This window comes from Anomalospiza imberbis, chromosome 2 (genome assembly GCF_031753505.1).
Source record: "Anomalospiza imberbis isolate Cuckoo-Finch-1a 21T00152 chromosome 2, ASM3175350v1, whole genome shotgun sequence".
Classification (NCBI taxonomy): Eukaryota; Metazoa; Chordata; class Aves; order Passeriformes; family Viduidae; genus Anomalospiza; species Anomalospiza imberbis.
In genome coordinates this window covers 74,075,258-74,095,943 of record NC_089682.1, presented here as the reverse complement: position 1 = coordinate 74,095,943, position 20,686 = coordinate 74,075,258, and the positions used below count along the sequence as shown (strand labels likewise).

Sequence of the window (20,686 nt, the reverse complement as noted above, 5' to 3'; positions counted from 1 at the left end):
CCTTGATCCTCTTCTTTACTGCTATGGAGTACCTTTAATGAGGGAATGCATGAGTTCCTAGCACAAACTGAAGTTGTTGTACTGGGTCCTGCAGAAACAGGGGTGAAATCCCTAAGCCAAATACTTGGAGACCTAAAGGCAGAGTGGGGGCAAACACTCCTTAACTCGTGGCTTAGCTGTCAGCACATGCCAGCTGTGTCTGCACTCCAAGCAGTCCTTGGTGATAAGGGTCAGGGTTAAGTCCTCCATGGAGGCCTGTGGATTGCTAAAGAAGACTTGCCACTTCTGAGGCCTCAGGCAGGAGAAAGTACATGGGGAGATCCCAGCTTCCCCATCAGTTACAAGCTTTCCCAGGGAGAAGAAAAAACCCCTTTCCAATAGGGTTTGGGGATAGCAGAGATGTAAGAGACATGGGAAGGTGTCAGCAAAGAGGTGTTAACAGCCCAGTGGGATGCAGCTCTTTGGGAAAACTGGTTCTACCAGGGTGGTGCAATCCCCTTAGTTCACACACAACCCTTTTTCCTCCCACCTGCTCCCACCATGAGGCTTCACTGGGCCAGTTGCGTATGTCTGTGAACTGGAAAATAGCAATTAGAAACTTCTTGGAAAAGAGCTGGTGGAGAAATCAATGCAGGTACATAGAGCTTATATGAAGCAGGCTGCCTGTGTATGTGTAGGTGTGTGGATTCTACATCACAGAGCTGTGGCAAAGGACAGATTTGGGAGGTCACACCAGATCAGATAGGATGGACAGGCAACAGAAACTTGCCTCCTAAGCAGTCCCACTGAGATACTTGGCTGACCCTGACTACTATTGCTCTGTTGAATAGAAGATGGATACAATTCAAGATGGGGATCCTTAGTCCTCTGTACTGGCAAAGGGACGCAAGAAAAGGCCATCTTCTCTCTCAGGGGACAGGGCCTGGGAAAAAAGGTTCTGTCCTTTCTCCTGTGGCAGTTCTCCAGCCAGGTCCACACACCATTCTCTCCTCATTTGATGACTGTCAAATATGAAACTCCCTGATGTACCAGATAACTTCCCTCAATGCACATCTTTTAAATCACTACCCAGCACATACCACAGGAAAACCCCATTTGATCCTTGCTTCACCTGCCCCCCAGCTTTGCTACGCTCTAACATTGACCTCCAGCACACAGACCTAAAATATCATTAACTTCTTCAGCCCAAAATAAGGACTTAGTGATGTAGGATTTTCTCTGCTGCTGTTTTCAAGGCTCTTGGAAAAGCCTTCAAGTTAAGAAGCTACATCGAAGTGTCCCTGACATGTACTACCTCACCAAAAATATTTGTAAATTCAAGCTAGTGGGAGATCTAAAGTGCTAACTAATTCAGTAAACTACATGACATTTTGTTTAAAGATTCATTTTCTTGATCATCTGCAAACATTTACGTTACACTAGGAAAATGAAGGATATATCAACTATTGAAAGCCACTGAAAAATAATTTAAAGAAAAATCTTGAGGTCCCTTATGACAAGAAAGACATTGAGGTCTTGAAGTGTGTCCAGAGAAAGGCAACAGAAATGAGGAAGGGTCAGGAGCACAAGTCTGATGAGGAAAAGCTGATAGAGTTGGGAGTGTTTAGCCTGGAGAAAATAAAGCTCAGGGAAACCTTATTGCTCTCTACAACTGCCTGAAAGTGGGGTGTAGCCAGGTGGGGGTCAGTCTTTTTTTCCAAGTTACAAGAGATAGGACAAGAGGAAATGGCCTTAAGTTGCACCAGGGGTGGTTTAGATTGGCTACTAGGAAAAAATTATTCCCCAGAAGGGTTGCCAAGCACCAGAGGTGTTGATGGAATCACCATGTCTGGAGGTGTAGGTGTGGCACTTGGGAACATGGTTTAGTAGTGGGCTTGGCAGTGCTGGGTTAGTGGTTGGACTCATGACCAACCTCTTTTCCAACCTGATCAATGACATCAATGATTCAAGATCATGGTTCAAGATCTTAGTGAAGCTTAAAAAAATAGTATCTTCTTTTCACATTCCTGTTTTTGTAAGGAAAAGCTGTTTTGTGGTAACCTGATTCATGAGCTCAATGCACTTGGGAGCTGAATACACTTCAGTTTTGGATGTGGTCTGCAAGATTGCAGAAAGAAATTTGAACCAGCCAAGGAAAATGAGTTAAGAACAATGGTTGTGACTCACATGAATTCTAGAAAATTATTTTGCTTGTTTAGCCTAGAGAAATAAGAGCAGATAACACCATGCAATCACTTCATGTACAGGACTGTGAGCAGAGGGAGAAGGGCTGTGCAGGTTTAGCTGCGGTGGATCGAGCAAGGAAGGGGAGATTAAATTTAGCTGGCTATTAGGAACAATTTCCTGAGAGTGAAGACAATTAGGCAGTGGAACTGTTTTGCCTAGTGAGGTAATTACTGCACAAACACTAGATGGGTGCAAGCCAAGATTAGATAAGTATAGTGGAAAATGTAGTACAAGGTCTCTCCTGATGAGCCCAGAGGGGCTGGCTTTGCCGGCCGTGTGCCCGGCCAAGCAGTTGCAGCAAACTTTCCCTGAAGAGCTCTTGAGACAACAGGGGCTTTACTGGGACAGGGACTGCAGGACCAGAGCTGGCTCTTTTGTCAGGGCAAAGAGCAACAGAGAGCAATGCATCAACCCCACCTACCATAAAAGCCCACAAAATATCTGAGGAAGTTAAAAATGAAAGTTGGAGCAAAAAAAAAAAATCTAAATAGTAAGTTTTGTGAGGGAGTATGAGCCTTTGTTAGGCTTTCTAAAGCCCCTTTTTGTTTCATAAGGGGCTTGGATGTTTCTGCACTTGTTGGTTCATGTTGGCTTTTTTCTCTTTTCACTGTCACATGCCGAGTGTTTGCTGAGTCTGGAGCTGGGACAGCTTCCAGAGAAAGGAGGCAAATTTTTGGAAGAGTCACAGGGCTGAAAGCAGAACACTTAAAATTTTGAACTCCATTAGTATCTCTCAGAAGGAGGAAACAGCTGAGTCCTCTCCAAAATATATTTTCCTCAGCTATGACAATATAGGGTAACTCCTTCCCCTGTAACTAGGATGAGGAGATGGAAGAAAGACCCTGACAGACAAGGCTTCATCTCAGCAGAAGATTGTACCCCACACATGGCACTGTACCATGTCTGAAGTCTGGAAGCAGAGCAATGCTCAGTGTCAGCCCTGGGTTTTATTTGCTATTTACTTAATTTACTTAATGCAGTAAGTTGTCAGGTATTTCACAGTGGAAATTAGGCTGCTTAATGAAAATGCTGTGTTGTCCAGAGATGCTTAATAAGAGCATATTTGCCCACTATATTGGTAATAAACCCCTTGATTTATTTACCTGCCTCATTAAATAGGTGTGACCCTTCTTAGGGAGGGGAGAGAGGCAACTATTGCCCACCACCATCACCACTACCACTCCTCTGTTTAGGGAAATTCCTCCTGAGTGGAAAAAGCCAGAGCTGAGCAAATAGGATAAAGGATGCTGAGTGGGCCAGGAGTCAGGGAACCCTACATCATCGTGCCTTCATGTCCTGTACGGTACCATCCCAAGATTTGCACATGGATATTGTTCAACCTGTAGGCTGGAGCGGCAACTGGGCAACCTTCAGGTTAGAGTCTTAGAATCATTTAGGAAGGAAAAGACCTCCAAGGCAATCAAGTTCAACCATAAACCAGCACTGCCAAGCCCACCACTAAACCCTGTCCCCAACTACCACATCTACATGCACTGAACACTTTCAGGGATGGTGACTCCCCCACTTTTCTGGGTAGCCTGCTCCAACACCTGACGACATCTTGGGGAGGAAATTTTTCTTAATATCCAATGTAAACTGCCCTGGTACAACTTGAAGCCACTTCTTCTGGTCCTGTCCCCTGTTACTTGGGAGAAACACCAACCCCCACCTGGCTACAACCTTCCTTCAGGGAAGTGAAGCTTACAGAAATCTAATGTCCCTTCACCCCAGCAGGGCTGGTTACAGCAGCAACAGCACATTGACCATATCTAATTCCAGAGGATGCTCTTTCCCACAGTCCTGACACTCCATTACCTTCTACCTTCAAGCTCAGACAACGATGAAGAGCTCCTGTCATTGCCTATGGTGCAATCACACCAAAGTGCCTGAGATGTCAAATTGCTCCTCCAAGTAGGATAGAGCACTATTTAGAGCAGTTAGCACCAAGCATCTAATGTGCAGTGCTGCCCTAAGAATGCAATGCAACTTCATCACTGCTGTCTCTTCTGCTCCTAACTAAGGCTTGTTCAGACATTTCAGGGATATTTTTACCATGATCGCAAATTCCTTTCCTGGCTAGTAGCCCCTTTTGACCTTCTTCATGTAAAGCAGATGTTTCCCACTCCTGTGCATTAGTCCCATATGCTTCAGGGGATGGATTCATTCATTTTGTCTGTGCTGGGTTTCTGTTGATGTACATCTCTTGAAACCAGTGATGTTACTCCTCTTTAAAGTGTTCAAACAAGTAAGGTTTATGTGACTCCTATGAAGTTAAATCAGGTTGAACAGCCCAGTGTAAAGTACCAGGATAATTGGAGCTCAGCTCACAAAAACCCACACTGAACCTCATTTCCATGCCCTGGTATCCCCTTCCTGTGACTCTGCCATTCCCAGTCTGGGGTACCCAGGAAAGGGGCTGCATGAAAGGTGAAAGGTCCAAGGGACTTCTCCGGTCACCCCCTTTCCATGCATCCTTCATTTCTCCCATGCCCCATCTCACCATGCAACTCATCCTACAAGAAAAAAGGGACCTGCAGGGCCTGAGATTGTTCTTTAATCATTACCTCACTAACTTGTGTTTTATTTCACTCATATGACACCCATAATTTAAGTCTAGACCTAATAAACTCCTCTGGAACACGGTGATACCATGGCCAGGCACAGTGAAGGCAAAAATGGGAAGCAAAGTTCATGCGTGCTTGAAACCATTGCAAAATGTCCTGAAACTGCTTATATAAGAAAGTAAGAACTGCCTGTTCATTGTGGTCATCATTTGTCACCACTCTGTCTCAGCTCTTGCCAATTTACAACCCAGGGAGACCAGATCAGGCAGGTTCAGGCAATTCATGATGTGAACTTTACCTAAGCAAATACAGGCTGGGATGAATAATTAACAGAAAGTTGTAATATTGAACTGTCTTATGAAAGGTGGGAAGAGGCAGAGAGAATAATGAAAGATAGTCAGTCTTGTAAAAAAAGCATCATTTTTTCTGACCTTCACTCTAAGCCTGGACTCAACCTGTTCTGCTCTTCTCTGATCCAAGCAAAAGCTCTCCTTCAAGGATATAATATGAGGAGAGACAGAAGAGGTGTTTTTTTGAGAAGAGCTTTGCAGGACATAGTCAGCATATAGCCAGGTTTCCCCTGTGCAAAGAGGCACACAAAGGAGGTGTAAAGATTCTCAGAACTGAATTAGGCACCCAAGTTCACATCTACCAGCTGCTGGTGGGGCTGAATGCTTTCTTCATTCCTCTAGAGAGCTTTTTCCCTGAGCTGAAGCTCCTGTTAAGGTACAGCCAAGAGGTACCTGCTGAAGTCAGCTCTGAAAGGCTATTGGCATGAGAAAAATGCTCTCTACTTGAGCCAAAACCACCAAGCTGAATATTTTCCTATTCTGTGCATTGTGTCTTTGCTCAGTTAACTCAGAGCCATGGTTGTCTCCCCAGCAGCAGGAGAGGTGTCTATTTACCAATTCAGAATGGCCTGAGCGCCCCTGGTGAGGTGCTTGCTATATTTTGGAGAGCCCCAAAACTTCCACGGGTGTTCATGACAGGAGACTGCTGTAGTTGAAGGAGGCATCTACCCACCCAGCAGAGCAGTTTGTCTCTAAATAGCTCTCAGATGGACGGGACTTTGAGCGATCTGGTCTATTGGAACGAGTCTCTGGCAATGGTAGGGGTTTCAGAATGAAATGATCTTGAAGGTCCTTTCCAGCTCAGGCCATTCTATGATTCTATAGTTCTATGATTCTATGACACGAGAGCTCACACATTGACCTACTATCAGCCAAACCATCCAAAGGTGAGGATGTTTCCCATCTTTGGCTTCAAGGCCTGTGTTCCAGGGACTGAGAACATCCAGGCTTTGACTTGATGTCATCTGCAAATTTCCTGATAGTGGACTTGATCCCCTCATCCATGTCATCAATAAAAACATTGAACAGAACTGGCCCCAGCACAAACCCCTGAGGGACACCACTGGTGACTGGCCCCAGCTGGATGCAGCACCATTCAGCACCACTCTCTGGGCCTGGCCATCCAGCCAGTTCTTAACCCAGCAGAGATTGCTCCTGTCCATCCATCGGCTGCAGCTTTTCCAGGAGTGTGCTGTGGGAGACAGTGTCAATGGCCTGGCTGAAGTCCATGTAGACACCAACCACAGCCTTTCCTGCATCTACCAGGTGGGTCACCTGGTCATAAAAGGAGACCAGGTTGGTCAAACATGACCTACCCCTCCTAAACCCATGCTGGCTGGGTCTGACACCCTGGCCATCCTGTGAGTTCTGTGTGATGACATTCAGTACAAGCTGTTCCATTACCTTACCAGGTACTGAGGTCAGGTTAAGTGGCCTATAACTACCAGAATCCTCTTTCCTGGCATCACATTGGCCAGCTTCCAGTCATCTGGAACCTCACCAGTGAGCCAGGACTGTTGGTAAATGATGGAGAGTGGCTTTGCAAGCTCATCTGCCAGCTCCCTCATCACCCTGGGATGGATCCCGTCTGGGCCCATAGATTATGGACATCCAAATGGTTCAGCAGTTCTCTGACTGACTCCTCATGGATAATAGGGGGACCATTCTGCTCCTTGACACCATCTACCAACTCAGGAGCACAGTTGTCCTGAGGACAACCTGGTTTTTTATTGAAACTTGATGTAAAGAAGGTGTTAAGTACCTCTGCCTTTTCCTCATATTTAGTTACTAAATTGCCTCCCACATCTAATAGGGAATGGAGGTTGTCTTTGTCCTTCCTTTTGCCATTAATCTATTTATAAAAATATTTTTATTGTGCTTACAGAAGTGGTCAGATTGAGTTCCAACTGGGTTTTTTCCCTATCTAATTTTTTTTCTACATGACCTAGCAACTCCCTTAAATGTTTCCTGAGATACCTGACCCCCCTTCCAAAGGTAATGCACCCTCTTTTTTATCCTTAGTTCCTTCAAAAGCTTCTTGCCCATCCAGGCCAGTGGTTTTCCTCGACAGCTCGTCTTTCGGCACACAGGGACAGTCTGTTTCTGTGCATTCAAGATTTCTATTTTGAAGCACACCCATCCTTCCTGGACTCCTTTGTTTTTAAGGGCAACTTCCCAAGGTATTCTCCAAGTAAGTCTCTTAAACAGGCAAAATCTGCCCTCTAGAAGTACAATATGGAAGTTTTATTGATGCCCCTCCTCGTTTCACCAAATATTGAAAACTCTATGATTTCATGACTTGACAGTGAAAAATAAAAAGCAATCAAAATACAGGAAGCAAGTGAGAACTTTATACTTTTTTTTCAATGTTTTACCAAAGAGGCATATTTGACTTATCTTCTTATTTGAGACAGAGACTATGGGCTGGGAACCCTACACCTGCTCTAGCATTTGGTGGTGTATGTTTTCAGCTTGGGTGCTTGAGTGTGTTTCACCACCTGAAAAAGGCAGCTTTCCTTTTGGAATGGAAGGGATCAGCCATGGCTCTTCTCAGATTTAAGAACCTAAGATTTGCAAATATTTTCTATAAAGAAAAGCAAGACCCCAGTGTAAGAATTTTCCAGTGTTTGTCTTAACACTTCTACACAAGTGGAGCTATACAGATTAGTGAAGGGTTTTGATCTTGTTTTATCCAGAGTCTGGGTGACGCAGTCAGAAGTAATAAAATCACAACTGCTGATGCTCTCTCTCTTTTCCTCCCTCCCTGCCTTCATCCATCTACCTCCGTTTCTACCTGTCATTTGTGTTTTTCTTGCATTAACTGAATCCTTTCCCATAAATTCAGTGGCAAAGGAGAAGTCCCCAGTGAGTGTCCTGGAGTTATTGGAAGGATTGATAGGATTAAAATACCTCCTGTGGTCACGTTAAGAGCTTGTTCATTAATTTTGTTCATTTCTTGTTATGTTTTTTTTCCTAACATCAGCCTACAGAGTACATTCATGTTTTACAGATAATATATATCCATTCTTAGATTCATACAGACAACAGGAGGATTTTATCTAAGATCCTACAGCAAACTCCTTGCTGCTGGTCAGATGAAAATGTTTCTGGTGGGAAGTCCCCCCACTCTTGTGTTTGAGGACCTCCCACTTCTCTCTTTGATCCTATTCCCTGGGGAATTTCCACTGCTCTTCCTATTTCCTTCTGGTTTGAATTTCTCAAATTTCAGTTTGGCAAACTAAACCCCTTTACAAGAGAAAGAGCTTGCTGAGATTGGTATCAGTTTACACAGAGGTGCCAGGGTAAAAAGCACACAATATTTGAGTATTGAAAACAGCAAGGACTGGTGTATAAGAGGTATCAGGGCAGGGTCTAGTAAGGAAAGATGAACATCAGGTTTTTTTTTTCTTTCTGTCACTGAGAAATAGCACTTGAAGGAATCGCTGAGAGGTGATGTGACCTAAAATGTGTGTGCAGAGAGTTGCACCAAACTTGGAAATAGAGCTGAGGAGGCTCTAAGATGCCCAAGCTGGGTAGAGATTGGCTCTGGCCGGGCTCTGTTGGTAACAAGTGCTTGGCTCTGGAGCTTTGTTTTAGAGTGGGATCCAGTTCTTCCTTAGGGCTGCAAGATGGGATGGGAACCAACGGAGAGACCTTCTAACAGCTTATCTCCTATTCCAGCTAATCCCTCCTCTATTGCCATCCTTTTGGCACTGCAGGTCTTCGCATTTCAGATCTTACTAAATATGAGCAAAGGGGTGAGAAGGCAGGGGAGGACAATGGTGGGAATGGTGTCAGTACTGGAATGCAGTAGGGAGGAAGGAATCTTGAACAGCTAAAGCTCTTTTTCCCTTCTGCTTCTGGACTTGACAGGAGCGTCTGGATTGAATCAGATATAACCCCTGTCCATCTTGGCTTTTCTTCATGCATGTCCCCAAAATACCAATACACAGATCTGACTTGCCTCCAGGGTGACAGGCATTTGGTATGGATATGCTTTGTTCCTGCTTTTTTTCTCTGGATGTGATGAGGGAAGGTCAGTAAGAACATAAAGCACAGGAGAGGGGTAAGAAGAGAAGAGAACAGTGAGTGTTAGAGGAGATGCAAGGAATTCTTTGTAAACGGCAGAATTTTGTGGCTGCAAAAGCAAAATGTCTTTGTTTGCATTGGCCTCGAAAACAAAAATATGTGTGACTGTTTCTCATTTATTCTTGATTTGATATCTAGCTGCAGCTCCGGCTCTATGAAAAGCTGGGAGCAGTGTTCCTGCTCCTGGTACGTGAAGATGAACTTGTGGTTGAGGGCCAGGCCAAGGAATTTGGCTCCTCTGCCAGGCCCTGAAGCAGACTGGCTGCCTCAGACACACAGCACCACAGTGAGCATCCCTGTGCCTCAAATGTTTAAGCATCCGGGGGCATCTGGCTCCAAAGGGATTGAGGAGAGGGAAGGGGCAGCTTGGCCCTGGTAGTTTGGAAAATATTAAGTAGTGGATTTAAAAAAGCATTTTCCTAGTGAGTTCTACCCTTTAATGATGAGGATTCACAGCACCTCTGGATCAAATCCTCACCAGCATATATTCTGACTTTGGGCATCATTGAATTTAAGAGAAGACTCTCTCTCCGCTCTCTTTATGAAGGTTAGTGCCTAAATTCAGTCAAACACATCAGATACCTAATTCTCTTAGGCTCACCCATTATTTCCTAGACCCCAGCCAGGCTTTCATGGCCACATCCTAGTGCTCCAAAGTTGAAGGGATCTGGTAGGGATTCTGATAGATGCTGTATTGAACTTCATATATGTATTGGTGAGTCATCTTTTGTCACATTAATGCTTGCAAAGGTCTTGAGACCCTTGGGAATGAAAAGGATTTGGGGATCAGGCAATCACACACATTGCATATATCAGTTTCCTGAGCAGGGAATGGATTTAAGCCCACATTTAAGGGAATACTAGGCTTTAATGCATTCTGAAAGTATTCCAGCTTACTGATTTTATGCAGTTCTGCTATAACAGCATCTACTGGGATATTGTTCTCTGCATTAGTCAGGACAAAACTTAGGAGATCCCCATATCTGCAGAGTACTACAGGATGGTATTTTTGTTTTGGTTTCTGTTTCAATTCCTCAGTCTTTACACAAGTTGCTACATGAGGGCTGCAAGCTGCAGTCTGCCTACCTTCCTCTCTTGATAAAGCACCCCTGTTATTTCAGGTAAAGCTTTCCTTCTATACATTCTTGCTTTATTCCACGTCAGCAGCTGGGTTAATTTTGAAGGGTTTGATCTGCATGGAGGTGAAAGCACACAGCCATGCAGCCAGGGAGATTTCTGAGCATGACAAGACAAAGCAAGCTCTTCTTTCTGTATGCCTTCCTTGGATTTATTGTCTGCATCAGCCAGGCTCCTGGTTCCAGCTGCAAGTTTTTATTATTCCAAGAATAATAGTTTGGCTAACAAATACCTCTCCCTGCAGACAGAGGGAAGGATCAACCCAAATTTATATTTCAGATGGAAGTTTGCTTGGAGCAGCTCACAATACCAAAGAGAATGCAAAGGGGTTTTAACAGAAGCACCTACCTACCTTTTTTTCCTCTGGTTGGCCTTTCTACTCTCTCTCTCTCTCTTCCCCCCCACCCCCACCACCTTGAAAAAAAAAAGGAAAAATAAGTGCAGAACTATATAACTGGAAGAAAAGCAGAGTAAAGACAGACTATCAGGTTCCCTAAAGTGCAGATTCAAATCCAGTGGCTTATAGCATATTTGGGTCAGTTCCTTTGGAAGAAATGGAGAAGACACACAAAGGAGGCACCTACAGCATCCATTTACTCATCCACTCATGCATTGTTGTGAGTCCTGAAATGGCAGATTGGCTCCTCACTTATTGAGCTAAAGCATCATAAAAGGGGGCCTGAAAATGGCCCTTTTGCCCCAGTTTCTCACCCATCAGATGGGACTCATCACCAACAGAGCAGTGGGCACAGGAGATAGGAAGGGCACCAGTTACTCTGGCAGCCAGGCAATATGGGAGATGAGAACTGTCCTAGATATGGAAACATTACTCGGTCTTGTCTGTCTTTCTCTAAATATTTGGTTTTACAGATGAGATTAATTCCCTTTGGGCAAGGTTAGCATTAATCCAGAGCAGCAGTGCTTTCCTCCAGAGGGCACAGCCAGACTTCTGCCATTGTCCTGAGGAGCAGAATATATGTCCAAAGCACAATGCAAACAGGCTGCTCTGCTGACAAAACCACCCGAAACTTCACTTTTCCAAGAGCAGACTATAGTGTTGAAGGCCCCAGTGCTCAGTCCTGGTTATGGTTGCTAATATGAACTCTACACTTCACCCACAGGCCCCAGTTTCTCTCCACAAGGCATCCAGATGCATTCCTAAGCTCCACACACTCCACTTTTCCAGTCACAAATGCATGACTCAGTGCTGCACAGCAGTTTTCATTTCCAAAGTGTTTTGCAAACATGAGCTGACTAAGGCTTGCCAGCAGACCCCATTCCTTGCCAATTGTATTGAAGGGGCCTCTGAGGAGAATGGCTGCAGCTCAGCCCAGAGGTGCAATTTCATTTTCAATTGTATAAGCATTTGGGGGGAGGTTGAGAGACGAAAAAAGTTGTTGTTCAGTTGCCACTGAGATTTTATGCTTATTTCATTGCCGTGTCTACTTACTCAGGAATGAAACAACATCCTAGGTGCTGATAACAAGCTCACCTCAAAGCATGGGACTTCTGGGCCTTGAGGGAAGACAATAAAGACCATAGTTAATGTCTCTTCAGTGTTAAAATCTGTGACAAGGAAGATGATACGCTGTTTCTAAAACTGTACGCCATCTTCCTCTTCCCACTTCTACCCCTAAGGCTGGAGGGAATTAGAGCAGGGGTTGCAGTTTGCACAGATCAAAAACTCTGGCTGCAATAAATTTAAACAAAAAGTAAGTTCTGGTCTGTCAGTCTTTTCATGCCATAGGCTTCTCCTCTCATATTACACCACCTGCAACCCCTCTTCATGCTGCAGCTGGGGGTGGCATCACGCAGACAGAGGGGTGATGTACTGGGAACAGCATAACATGGGGAAAGCATCTCCATTACATGCCTTCACAGTTATTCCATTGAATCACAGAACTGTTTGGGTTGGAAGGGACCTTCAAGTTCATCTAGTTCCCGGCAGGGACACCTTCCACTACACCAGAGCTCCATTCAAGTTGGTCTTAAACACTTCCAGAGATGGGGCAGCCACAGCTTCTCTAAGAAACCTGTGCCAGTGCCTCATCATTCTCACAGGGAAGAATTTCTTTCTAATATCTAATTTAAACCTGCTCTCTGTGAGATTAAAGCCTTTCCCCTTTTCAAAAGTCCCTCTCCAACTCTCTTGTAGCACCTTTAGGTACTGGAAGGGCCTCTAAAGTCTCCCCACAGCCATCTCTTCTCACCAGGCTAAACAACTCCAACTTTCTCAGTCTGACTCCCTGGGAGAGGTGCTCCAGCCCTCTGAACATCTTCATGGCATCCTTTGGATTTGATCTAGCAGGTCCTTGTCCTTCTTATACTGGGGGACACAGCAGGATGCAGCACTCCAGAGAAGAATAGAGGGGAAAAATCATCTCCCTCAACCTTCTGGCCACATTTCTTTTGATGCTGCCCGGGATACAGCTAATTTTAGTCTTCTAACTATTAGTGAATATCCAAGATGTAATATGCTGAACTTGCATAAAACTTGTCCCATGGTTTGATATAAAAATTTTAGAAAATTTAAAATTTGGATCAGTCCTAGGTTTTCTGAGGTGGAGATAGGAGAGTTAGATACTCAAGTCCCAGGGAAAGAAATTCTTGGACTTTAGACCAATTACTTTGCATTTCTGCAAAGAGCTGGAATTTTCCAAGCCTTGGAATTTGTATATCGACATCTGTTTAACTAGGAAACAGGCCAGATGCCCATAAACCTCTCTGAAAGCTTCTACTTTTGATGTTATGCTTTATCACTTTTAACATATTTTGAAGGAAAATGGAAGTCACTGAAGTCCCTTCTTGTGGAATGCATGAACCTTCCTCTACTTACCATCCCAGACATCACACATCAGCATTAAGTGTTGAGCTACCAGTGCTTTGCAAATGGAAGTCCAAATGGTCAGGATGCCATTAGAGCCTTCAGTTCTCTCCTGCATCTGTTGGGATGGCTCAGTTTTAGGATCTGTGAACTGCAGCTCAGGAAAATGAAAGTGTCTGTTTAAAACACTGACACAAGATGTAAATTAATCTAGGAGAAAAACTCCGTTTTTTCAGAGAAGACTTGGCCTGGGGAAGAGATAGTCTAAGCAAACCATGGTCTGGTCTGTACCATCTTGCAGTCCAAGCCAAAAAAAATCTGTATCTTGGCTTTGCAGGACATGGCTCAGAAGCACAAGTCACTCAAAGTTATAAGCAAAAAAGAACACTCAAGAAAATCATCAGAAGAGGAAATCATATGTTGACATCTCCCCAGTCTGACCATGATTTTACTGATCGTTACGTCCTGTAGAGTCGCTTTGGCATTTTGATAAATGCCATTGATTTTCCTAAATGCAGACTCCAAGCAATGCATCTTTGAGAACAGTCTATCAGTTTCTCTCATAACTATTGACTAACATAGCAGTATTGACTGTTACTGTAAGAGACTGTGAGTCAGGAGTGGAAGTGCCTTAGAAGAAATGCTCTGCTATAGTCAGTCCCATATTTGTGAACTTCATGATGAGTGAAATTCTATTGCTTTAATGATGCAGCAGGTAAACTTTCAGCTCTGATCCTTTCAGCTCTGGGATCTCTGAATCATTGGAACTTTGGCTATCGTTGGTTAAGAAAAAACATTAGCTACAGATGGTTTCATCCTTCGTTGTCCTATTTCAGCCCTGGTTAGTCCCACAGCAGGAATATTTTAGCTGTTAAGGAGGGAAGGGGATTTTCAATCAATATACACACTGGCATTAGCAGTTCACGAAAGAGAACTAACTCCAAGAAAGATCACAGCTGATCTACATTTGCACCACTTGCATTTGATTTACTTCTCTTGAGAAACACCACTTGCACATTGATTTTTCTACACTGAATGTGATGAAAGACGGACAACATGCTCTGCTTGTCACATTTCAACACTTTCCTCCTTACAGTGCTTTCAGGTGGGCTTCAGTTGTTCAGAAATGCCATCAGGGATCACTGGTCTTTGTGGTTTGCTGTGCACATTGAACTCTACAGTCTGGGATCCCAAGGAATATCTGCCTGCCAGGATAACAGTTGGGGCTAGTAGGAAATTCCCAGTGAAATTCTTTGGGAATTAATAAAATCATAGAATGGTTTGACTCAGAAACGGATCTTGAAGAGCACCTAGTTCTAACCCCCTAGCACTAGCACAGGTGTCTCAGAGCCGCATCCAACATGGACTTGAACATTTCCATGGATGTGGGAATCACCCTGAACTTATTCATTTGCACCACATAAAAGGAGTACCAAAGATCACCATTCTGGCCATGTCTCATATGGTTTGAATGACAAAATTAGGAGTAATGCAATGGTGATTTGGGTTTGGTTGTTTCTGGGAGAATTCTACAATGAGCTACTCAATATTTTTATTGAGTGTCTATTTTTAATCAAAACTCTTGATGATTTGGGATGGTAACATGAGCTAGTGCAAATGAAAACAACAACAGCCTTTTGAGGTGGTATTGGGTGTCTGACACATCCTTGTGGTGCCAGGTGAGACGATACAAGACCTGTTCGCTGCTGTGCATTATGGGAGTGGCAGCTGTAGGACAGCAGGAAAGCCCAGCCAGCATCTCACATAGCACTGGATGGCTGTACCTGGGCAGCAACTGTGTTTCTGTTCCCTGATTTGGGAGCTCAGATGTACAACTCATGCGCAAACACCTAATGCAGACAATCTAAATGTAGGCACCTTAATTTCAAATTCAATCCAATCATTTTATAGCCTTTCTGTTCAGTGTGTTTTCTACCTCAGGATATTTTAATAAACATTTTGCTACATATCTTAAAAAATTAGAGGAAGACAGGTTGCTTCTGTGCTAGGATACAGATGCTTAGTGTCTCCATATGTAGATGATGTATGGCAATGACCCAAAAATGTCCCATCAAATATTACTAAATAAAATGTAACATATTTGTTTAAGCAAAAAAACTTAACAAACAAAACAAATCAAATCAAAACAGTTGTATCATCTGCTAAAGAAATCCACTTCAACATATCTGAATAGTGTATGTAAGTAGAGAAAAAGTCAGATTTTAAGTCAAAACAATCTAAACTTCATTCGTTGAAGGCAAGCTATGGAAGGTGGCACCCATGCCACCAAGTCCTGCAAAGGATTGTGAGGCTTTCACATATACCAGAGAGGCACCACTAGGTATTATATCCATAACTTGTTGCAGGAAGAGTTTTGCAATTCAAGCTGACTGATGACCCAAACACATGGAAACAGTCATGGAGGCTGGAGAACGGCTGAAGACACCACATGGCTTCTGAGATGGGCACCTGGACCTCCCTCTCGCCCCAGACCAGTGAGCACCACAGCTGAGTGGTACGTGCACAGCTGCCAAACCAGACACCCTGGAAAACACAGGTAATTCAGATATCATACTTATTTCTGGGGTTGTTTGCTCGTTTGTTTGTTTGTTTGTTTGTTTTTCCAGATGAGTAATATTGCCTCTGTGAGCATAAAGTGTAAGGATTTCTATGAACAACAGGAAACTCATGCCTGACAGGATCATCACAGCAGTATTTACTGCAGCCTGTAGTGATCTCTGCCTGGCTGTGATTTGCTGTTTTGCACCAAAATAAGTTGCAGGGAAGCAAAAATATAAATTTTATCAATATGGTGTCTGAAACAAGGCCTCAGCTCATGAAACAGTTGTGAAGGTTAAAGTTGGAAACATAGAGGAGGAAAACAGAAATAAACAAAAGAACATGCTGGGCCGTATGGGAGGAGTTGGGACAGGTAAGAAGTAGAAGCAGTTGATGTGGGGTGCATAGTCTGGTCACTGGTGGCATTTGGGTCCCTCATGGATTTGCACAGGGTCACCAGCTGGTTACACGCTGAAACAGATGGACCACATGATTATCTGGAAAAGGCACAACAGAGTCACTGCTGGATGTGAAAGTCTATAGCGATGCTGAAGGGCAGCAGCGATCATGAATTACTTATTGAAAAGATGACGAATGCATTAAAGCCCAAGGGAAAGACGGGTGACACTGGAGTTAAATTTGATCCTGCAAAGTTAAAAGGCAAGTCTTTGAGAGAGACAGAGGAGGTAATGCTTGGGGAGCATTTCAGGCCATTAATGCTGAACGATAAAGAATTCTCAGTAGAGACCAGATGGGAAATATTTAAGGAAGCAATAGAGAGCACAGTAGGGAACTTATTGGGAGGCCTAAGCAAACAAGGAGGAGCTGGACAAACATCAAAACAAAAGCATTAGAGGAAAAATGCAAACAGAGCCAAGGATTATGGGAGAGTGGAAACAAAAGCACAAAACAAAACAGAGGAAAATTTCCAAAGGCAAGTAAACCCCTTTAGGTTATAGAGAAGCACCAGGAAAACAAGGTGTGAAATTGAGATGGAAGAAGATTGTGTTCAATGGGAACAACAGTACGCCTGTGCTAAGAGCACCAAGAGGAATCCTCATGGCCTACAAGAAAAAGTAAGAGAGAAGGTGGAACCATGGAAAGAGCAATTGGCTGAACACTCTTATCACCGTCCCTGGAGGGATTTAAAAGATATTTAGATGTGGCTTTTGGGGATATGGTTTCGTCATGTGCTTGGCAGTGCCAGATTAAGTTGGCCTCAATCACCTTAGAGGTCTTTTCCAGCTAAAGGATTCTATGATTTACCTGGATACAATCACCCCAGACTAAGAGTTTGGCTTGTAAGAAAAAAATGGCATCAGTTCTGAGCCGATGACATAAAAAGGACTGTACACAGCTCTTCCATCTTTTTAGCAACATATGTTGCCACAGAACTGTTAGAGATCACCAGACAGCTAAGGAAAATAGGAGGGTTCAAATCTAATGCACATTACTGCCACCAGTGGAACTACAAAGATATATATTAAAGTGCAGTGGGGAAAGTCCAATGGATGCAATTGAGGAATGGTTAAAACAAATTGCATAGGAAGCAAGCGGTGAAAAATACTGAAATGTGGGAAAGGATAAGCTTAAATATCCATGCTCTGACTATGAGTACAAAATGAAAAGGATGGTGATTAAAGGTGCTTTCAGTGATCTTTATTTTGTGAGACACACCATGGAAAGTAAGAAAATCAGATATTTTCCAGCTAAAAGCATGCAACTATAGTTGCTCTGTGGAGCAGTAAGAGTAGGGAGGAAGTTAAGTAATGGCCTCAAGTCAGAAGGCTGCTAAGGTTTCCTCATCTTCCCACACTGTGTAGTAACAAGCCAAACTAAGATGAATCTCATGACAATGGGTGTTACACCATTAAGATCCTTATCTTATTCAAATGACACCAAGCAATTACACAAGCTTGCAATAATCGCTGAAGTGACTGCTGCAGGAGTAAAGACAGCAATTGGAGAGAGAAAAATGCAAGAAAAGACCTAAAAGATTAATCTGTATTTCTCAGGCAGCTCATACATACCTGACATCTTCCTCCAGAACAAGTTTTTAAAGGCATATTCCTTCGGTAATGCTGCTATGCAGAAAACCACAGGCTCAGAGACTAAAGTGTCTTCATGGAGGTGTATCAGCCTGAGATACCTACAGCACTGCCCTGGGCAGCTGGATCACCTGCCCTCAGAGAAGCATGTATCAAACAGAAGGAACCATGGATGTCTTTGGGCAAAAGCAGATGCAGAGCAGAGCCATTTTAAGGTTATAGGCAGACCCAGAAGAAAATCATTGTATTATTCCATGGAAAAGATAATGTGTCAAGACACCCAGCTTTTTTGGCAGCACAGCCTCGACACAGCTGGCACAGACAAACACAGTTTTAGATTAGCAGGAATAATAATCACAAGCCCCACTAGCACAGCAAAGTGGCACTTCAGGTGTCTATATGTCATTCACAGTGCTGCTTCCTGGAAATGGGCCTCCCTGTAAAACAGAGCTGCGTTATATTCCTCAGCTTTTATCTTGGGATAACTCAGACACTTCCACTACTGCCAGAAAGGAAATGCAGCTTTTCTCTCCCGTGGAGACCACTCTTTGCTGTGCAGCGTCCTGGAACACTCTGAGTCATCAGTATGCTTCAGAGGAAAACAGGGGGCTTAGGGTTTGGAATTTGAGATTTGGGTAGACAGTCATCTCCTGGGGAGCTTTGCTGCAGGCAGGAGGGCAGAGAAAGAATAAAAGGAAGTGAAGGATGGAGATGAAACTGACCAAATAGGTAGGGTTTTGCCCACAGATATGAAACATGGTAATCCTCAAAAAATCAGCAAAACCTTCTGGGCCATTATATCTATGCCTTGCTAGCTTAATCCCACAACTTGAGACAGAAAACATCACATTTCCAGCTGTAAAACCTTTCTGCCCTATCATATCCAGTTGTGTGTAACTTTATCTTGTGTTACAGAGGCAGCTTTCATCCTTCCATGGCCAGTGTTTGCATCCCCATACATTTAGACAGAGCAACTGTGTCTTCATTCAGTTTTTCTGTTTGGCAAGCAAAGTCAAGACTCACACCTTCGACCTACACATTTACTTCTTGAGGTGGAGTGGATGAATAAAAGGAAGACAACACACTGAGCTCAGTGCTAAGGAGGTAAAACAAGAGGACCATTTTTTGCTGCACCATGAAACCAGCTTCTCATTGCTGGACTTCCTCAGGTCACCCTTGTCAAGGTTGATGTTAAGTCAGGATGATGTCAGGGGCTTTAACAAGCCCTTTTCCTCTACATCCTCTTCCCATCCAAAGATGTGTGGGCCTGTTCCCACTCTTCATAGAAGGCACTACCGCTTATTAATCCAGCTATCATGTCAGTGGGGCTTCTGCTGCTCTTGTCCCTTGCAGCAGAAATAAAGTCTATTTGTTGATGAAGGACTGCAAGGCTGGAGACAGGTTCTGGTAGCAGCTAATGCCATCTCACACATTCTTCTGTGAGAAAGACCAGCTTCTGAATTTATGATTAAATCTTGGGCTTTCTCTGAAGCTCACTCTTTGTAATACCGTAGAATCATAGAATGTGGAGGGTTGAAAGGCACCTTTAAGATCATCTTGCTTCAACCCCCTGCCATGTGGGGACACCTTCCACTGAACCAGGTTGCTCCAATCCCCATGGCATCTTGGCCTTAAACATTTTCAGGGGATGGGGCATCCACATCTTCTCTGGGCAGTCTTTGTCAGTGCCTCACCTCCCTCACCATAACAAATTTCTTATATAACTAATATCCAATCTAAACCCATCCTCGTTCAATTTAAGGATGAAGTAAATCTTCCAAGCATCGCTGACAAGTGTCTGCTTGTTTCATTACAACCCCATCCTTGGGTTCACAAGGTTTCTGGTATTGATGAGCATACATTTTGGAGCACGAACAAACAGTCAATGGATCAATGTTCGCCGGGACAAACTTGCTGAGATGAAATACTAGCTTCATTTGTTAAACTTTAATGATTGACCTGCCTGGCAAAGCTAAGAATGAAATAACTCCCATTTCTCTAGGCAAGTTTAGCTATCAGGTAATTACACTTTAAGCTCAATGAACATTGTTTCTTTAAAAGCATTTCCTTACCACTCAGTTAAAAGTACCTGTAATTAAACCTCAGAGGAACACATCACAGATTTAAGGTCTGAGGTTTGAATGAGTTTCCCACAGCACCTTTTTCCTGCGTGGAGATGCCAACTCATGGAGTCAGCATTTTTATGTCCTTTGGGGAACGGGGCAATCAGAGGAGACTGCAGCCTAAACAGAGTATCTATTAAAGCAGGAAAAGATGCATATGTCATGCATATGTCATCTTGTCTGAGACACATACCATGCTCGGTTACCATGGCAATGGACATTATAGGTAGCTTCAAGGGAGGGGAAGAGTGATTAGTGGACAGAAGAGGGGGAAAACTGTGCTGTGCCCTCTCAGAGTATTTTCATTAAGATTATAAGAAGCAGGATCTAGATATTAGACAGCAGGTGTTCGCATTCTTATCCTAGTCTAACTTTAAAAGTATGAGCCACAAGGGCATCCCTTGTTTCCCTTAGCAGGCAACTCTACCAGATGAAAGATTTTCACAGCATCTGGCCTCCTGTTGTCTCTATTTCCCACTCTATAGTGCTTAATCTTCTCAATTGACAAGCGGATGCATGCCAAATCAATATTTTCTTTTGAAATTTGGCTGTTCAAAGGCTAACTTCATTGAGTAATGATTTTGTGCTTTGGGCTAAAAACTTGCTTTGAAGGCTTCAGTGCACAGGTGAATTATTCCTTTCAAATGAAAAGAAAAAAATTCATAATCATTTTAGATGAGACTAGAGAAAGTAGAAGAATAGAAAAAAAATGGTGCCTTTTTTTGGGACTGTAGTTAGTTTTGTCTTTTAGCCTTGTTTGTGAACA

General features: G+C 43.5%; 2 long non-coding RNA genes across 3 annotated transcripts; one reads left to right on the top strand and one right to left on the bottom strand.

The window, feature by feature from the left end:
* LOC137469200 (uncharacterized) lies at positions 1–5,962 on the bottom strand. 2 transcript variants are annotated; one of them, XR_010996399.1, is made up of 2 exons: positions 5,696–5,962; positions 1–132 (listed from the first exon to the last, which is right to left on the bottom strand). It is a non-coding gene; the product is annotated as an uncharacterized lncRNA (long non-coding RNA). The 2 variants fall into 2 exon arrangements; XR_010996398.1 differs by lacking the exon at positions 1–132 and adding an exon at positions 4,582–5,281.
* A 4,828-nt stretch (positions 5,963–10,790) lies between these two features.
* On the top strand, positions 10,791–12,082 carry LOC137469199 (uncharacterized). The gene is made up of 2 exons (XR_010996397.1): positions 10,791–11,702; positions 11,821–12,082. It is a non-coding gene; the product is annotated as an uncharacterized lncRNA (long non-coding RNA).
* The last annotated feature ends 8,604 nt before the right edge of the window (positions 12,083–20,686 follow it).